Source organism: Vigna radiata, chromosome 8 (genome assembly GCF_000741045.1).
Source record: "Vigna radiata var. radiata cultivar VC1973A chromosome 8, Vradiata_ver6, whole genome shotgun sequence".
Taxonomy (NCBI): Eukaryota; Viridiplantae; Streptophyta; class Magnoliopsida; order Fabales; family Fabaceae; genus Vigna; species Vigna radiata.
The window spans coordinates 42,382,676-42,388,936 of record NC_028358.1 but is presented as its reverse complement, the minus strand read 5'-3'; positions in this window follow the sequence as shown (position 1 = coordinate 42,388,936).

The following is a 6,261-nucleotide window of genomic DNA, read 5'->3' as shown; positions in this document are numbered from 1 at the left end:
TAATATTGAAGTTTCCTCTGAATTTTATATTTTGTAGTATGTTACAAATTCAAATCTAAACTACGTGAATGCTCCATTAATGTAGAGGGAGAAAGAGAAATATGGTTAAGAATAATGGAGAGGTGTAGGGTATTTTTGGAATAAAGAAAATGATGGGGAGATGTAGAATATTTTTAAAATAAATTAAATTAACGGGGAGGTACAGGTCCCACTTGGGGAGGTGTAGGGAGCAACACCCAATTATTATTCATCATTTTTTATTGTTCTAAATAAATTAACCCAGATTTTTAATTTTTTCAGACGAGCAGAATAATATTTTTCTTTGATTTTAATTAAACCAAATAAAAGAAAAAAAACAACAGCAGTTGCAGTTATAAAAAATGAATTATTACTGATGGGAAAATGCTCATGTTTACTACATATCTTGAATTTATAAATTATTTTTAAACAATGATACACATGCGAAATTTCTTTTTTTATAATATTGACTAATATGACCTAACGTTTCTTACATCTACATCATAGATATAAAGTCTTATGCTTAAGCCCATTGGATAACAGAATCCCTCCACAACAAATTCTTTAGTGGGCTCAATCGGCTATTAGGTGGCCCATTAGTAGAACAGTGACTCTTGTTTTTGTGCATTAGAAAAATAAAAAGGACAGAACAGAAAACAATTCAGTTCGATGATAAAGACGGTTGAATGATAAGGTAGGATAGCATTCTAGTGATGAGTTGACACGATTTAACTCATTATTTATACTTAAGCTTCGATTATATTTGGATGAGTGTATTTTTACATTTAGCTTTTTGTCATTGAAATACTAAACTCATTTATAAATTTTAGTTTCTTTTATTTCTCTTAAAAGAATTAATTCAACTCAATATTTGGCTCATCCCATGAAATCAAATTTTAGTTATGATTGACTTGGCCGAAATTTGAACTGAGCTCAAATCATTTGAATTTCTATTACAATTAACTTGATCCATATTAGATTTGAATTGATTCAGTCGAAATTTGATCAGGATCGATTTGGTTGAATTTTTGTAAGAGTTGAGTTGGTCTAACTCAGTTGAGGTTGATTCGATCAAATTTAGAAGAATTTCATTCGGATCGACTCAACCAAAATTTGATCTAGGTCGAATTAGGTCAAATTTCAGTTAGGATTAACTTGGTCAAATTTCAGTTGAGACCGACTTAATTGAATTGGGACGTGTGTTGGCTTTCAAACTAGATTGACTAAACTTGACCTTCGATTCAGGTCAACCTGTCTAGACCTACGGTTCGGACATATCCGTCTTGACCTTCATTGTTTTGGGTTAGCTTGTCTCGACCTTTGGCCAAGACTGACCCGTCTCAACCATCATCCCAAACTATCCCATCCCAACCATCGACCCAAGTCAACCTGTCTCGATGTTCGACCCAATCTCATCTTTCGATTTGGGCTGATCCGTCTCAACCTTTAGTCCAGGTCAATCAGACTCGACATCTAACCTTGGCCAATCTTGACATTCGAACCTTTGGCCTAAGTCAACCCTTCTTGACTTTTAACCTATCTCTACCTTTGACTTGTGTTAATGCATCTGAATCCTTGGTTTGAGAGAGCCCGTCTCAATTTTTTGTTTGAAACAACCTATTTTGACATTTGATTTTGATTAATTCATCTTGATCTTCAACCTAAAACAACTTAATATATAATCCAAGTTAGATGTATTATTTTAAATGATTAATCAAATCTATTTTGATTTTCATGGTTCGTCTAATTTTTTGAGAGAAGATATTGGAAACTGAATTATTTATTTATATATTTATTTTTTACCTTTTTAAATGAGATTCCTCTGTAAGAGAGCTTATTTAAGAATATGTGAGAATTGACCCGTCATGAGTTATGTTGCCAGTTGTATTACTATCACCCTGAATCGATGTTTCCTAACATATTACGGCGACAGTAAAGACCTTTAAAACTCTATATGTTGCTCGAGCTTGAAACAAAAAAAGTGTCTACCGTTCTTAATTATTAACATACTCCAAATCACGCATGGATGATATCCATGCATGCAAACCATATGGAAAATTTTTTTATCAAACAGAGGATAATAGATCGTAAAAGTTTTGTATTAATTATACACTCAGAGCAGCTTTCAAACCCACAAAAACATTACAATGTTTCACTAGAAAATTTGGTAAGAAAACAGGAAAATAATTGAAGAGAATGTAAAGACTTTCTTCAATGACCTCGCCCTTTGCGACTAGGCCCAGAATAAGCCCGATTGATGAACAAAGCAATGAAGGAAGGTGAAGAATACTGATCTCTGAGAGATTTTCTGGCCTCTACATAGTTTGAGTATGAGAGCAAGAGCATGAAGATGGTGAAAAATGTTGCGTTAAATGCCACTACAACAGAGTAATCCTTCATTCTTTGTATGTACCTGCTAACTACCCTCTTTGTGTGACCAAATCATATGGTCTGAACCAAGATTAGTGCCATATTTATATATAGGACGTGTGCGTGAGAAGGTTGGAAAAAAAGTACGTTTTTGACTCTTACTTCATTATTGTGGGGACCTAGGTACGGTAGCGGAATTTGAAGGTTAAAACACTTCATTATTAGTATTTGCAGTGCATTGAATTAGATATCAGACCAAACATATAAAATACTTTAGTCTTCAAATAAGACTCAGTAAAAGCTGTGGAAAATAATATTAATTAAAAGAGTTAACATAGTTTTAAAGACTCAGAATTTTCATAGATTGATGAACATCCTCAGTCATTGGTCTAACACCATCTCAGCAGTCTATTTAGGCTTCACGCTCTGAATCCATGCTCATCAATACATTGTCATTGTTCATATATGTATATGAGTCAACTATATTGACATAATGACATTCAAAACAATTCTTTTAAATCAATTCAGTATTCACATCTGCATTTACATTGAATTGGTTAAGAGTAGACCAATCCAAATTGAATTAATAGCTGCTGACTCGTGACTCGTGAGGATGGGTCAAATTTCTTACCAGTTTCTGATGTCATGCCGGAGAAATGTATAGTTATTATTGCAAACTGCAGCAGACATCTCAGCAAGAATGCCACTTTTCAAGTATGTCTGTGCACGTAATTTGAATTTGACTATAAGTTGTATGACTAATCCCAGTTCATCTTGCACTCTGTAATATCTACCAAATTTCACTTCATCTGCAAAACATGGAATACAGAAATTTTCTATCCTACAACTATTTGAATGATCAGTAGAGGTTTTCTAAAACTCTTATGATAAATTTGTATTTCTCTGTTTGGCGTTAATTAAGGTTAAATTTATAATCAAACTGAAGTGCTATCAAATTCATAGTAAATAAATAATTTAAATAATATAAGACTAAAGATAAATGATACTGTTTTTAATAATATTGAAATTTAATTTAGGAAGTAAAGATAAAAGGTTGTAGATTAAATAACGTAGATAATTATAAAGACAAAATAAATATATAAAGAAAAAAAAATGGCGTGATATCTGAGTGGCAGTGTGCGAGGAAGAAATAACTTAACTTTTCTTTCACGGAACTTTTACATCTTCGAAAATTTAAAATGGAATTATGTTTCTCTGCTCATAAGAAGATTATAAAAAAAAAAAATATTCTTATATATGTTTTATTCTCCGTAAATTTCATATCTTTGACTTTATAACCTTCATTACAATTTTTATTTTGTTTTTTCATTTGAATTAGTTTGAAATTTTTAAATTTTTACTGGAAATATAAAAAACTAACCAAAAATATTTTTATGCGTGCCTAGGAATAAATTTTCAAGTATAATATTTCTATCCATTACATTATCAAGAATATAAAATATTGAAACAAACATTTTACCTATAAATAAATGAAGGTTTTACATTATTATTTACGTGCTTTAAGCTATAATATAAAAGAATATAAAAGATGGGCTCGGTCTCGTCGTGAAAAATGGGTTTATTTGGGCCTTAGGCCTATACCAAAGCATATTATTAACCTTAGATATTACTCCTTTTAATGCTAAACGCACCGTCTCGAACTGTTTTAAATTATTTAAAGCTTGTTCACAAATTATTTTCAACGATTTATAATTCATATTAATGTCGTGATTAAAAAGATTATTTAAAGGAAAGTATGAAATTGTAGAGGTTCTCTTTGCAGGAAAAAGTTAGTGTAGCAGTGGCACGATGTTTCAAATGTTTCAATTGAATTAGTAAATTGTTGGTTTACACAGATTAACCTAATTCAACTATAAAAGCTTACTAAAATTGGGTTAACCTAATTTCAAAACTCTAATGCTCACCTTAACTAAAACCATTTAGAGATTATAAAAACGTGTTGAATATGTTGATCTATTTACATCACCCACGACTTTTGACATAATACAACTTTTTCAATCTAAATATCTTTGTCTATATTTACTAATGGTGTGAAATGTTTATCAAAATTTGAAAAATATAAGTACAGAATTAAATAATTTTATTTCTATAGAAGTGTGTAATACATCAATTATGTAAAAAACAATAAGGAAGTATCTAACCATTAGATGAGAGTTTAACTGTCAAATACATGATATTGAATTTTTTTTTCAAATTTTCAATAAATTAGGGGGCTATTTATGTAGAAGAAATTTACTGCAAAATCTTATCTAATATATATAAGAAAAAAGCAACAAGAAGTGTAGATGATACATGTAGTAGCGAAGCTTATAAGGGATAATAAGCTAGTCTTAACTTTGTAAGTGTTTTTAAATTATTTTTAAATTGTCTCCTAAAAATCATTGTAAAACTTATAAAAAATTACTTAAAAGTGAAATCTACGTAAAAATTGGTTAAACAGGTTTAAATAGTAATCTCACATGTTTTTAAAAATGCATTTAGCAATTTAGGTCATATATATATATATATATATATATATATATATATATATATATATATATATATATATATATATATATATATATATATATAAAAGTAATTATTAAACCATTATATTTTAGTAATCAACTTTATAAAATGATTTAATTAAGATAAATATAACTAAGGATATATTTGTTATAAAAGGTATTGTATAGAGACTAACAATAATTATAATTTGTATTATAATCCGTTGAAAAAGTCAAATTATAATTATTGAAACTAAAAAGTATCAAAGAATATTTAAGGAGTTTTACCTCTGTGAACATAATAATTCATTCTGTTTCTTTCTCTTAATTTTCATCAGAAGAGAAAATCTAAATTAAAAATACTCTACAAAAGTAAAATTACAACAGAAATAAGATCACATACTAATTCAAATTCATTAATTATTTCCAATTTCATGCAAGTCAATCAAAAACACATTTTTCTATAATAGCAATGAATTGTTCCAGTAGAACAAAAACACGCGCACCCAGGTCAAAAACAACGTAATTAATAACTCCAACAACATGCTTAGTTTAAAACAAATTCTGCATACATTCATAAACAAAAACACACAATTAATTTCCCCCGTCTATTATTACGCTCTCTTCAATTAATTGCTTTGATGTTTTAAATTCCATTATTTTTCACCAACTTTCCACATTACTAAATGTTAACCATTTTATATACAAATCTAGGAATTCTATCACATGTTCAGTTTTTTTCTTTTTTTAAAGATTCCTTTCAAGAAATCAATAAATTTAATATATTTATAGTAGAATAGTTATTAGGTTTTCTATTTTACTTTCTTTATTTTTGCATTACAATAATGCTTATGTTTAAACTGATTAAATATTAGACGAAAAATAAGGGTATAATTGAGAAAAAAAAAGTGATTAATAATCTTGTTTTGAATTTTGTGAATAATAGTATGCAAATGCATTCCATATTTATTTTTATCATCTTTTGTCATGTTAACATCATAGAAACAATAACATAGATGGTTGTGTTGTGTCACCAACCTTCTCGATTAAATACTTTTATTGTTTTCTTTCTTCCCTTTCTAGAACTGTATTTGACGTATTACCTTTCTTCAAATAATCTCAAATTGCCATTCTCTTTTGTCTTCTCTTTCTAGAAGTGCATATCATGTTATACATTACCTTTCTTTCATTCATCTAAAATTACCATTAAGTTGTCTTTATCTGATCATAAATTAATATAAGATATAATATATAATGTAGAACGTGAAACAGAAAAATCTAGAAGAAACGAAAACTAACTGCTTATTAACCAAAGAAGAAACATCGTGAGTGTTTAGATAACAAGAAGCAAACCAAGGATGTAAAA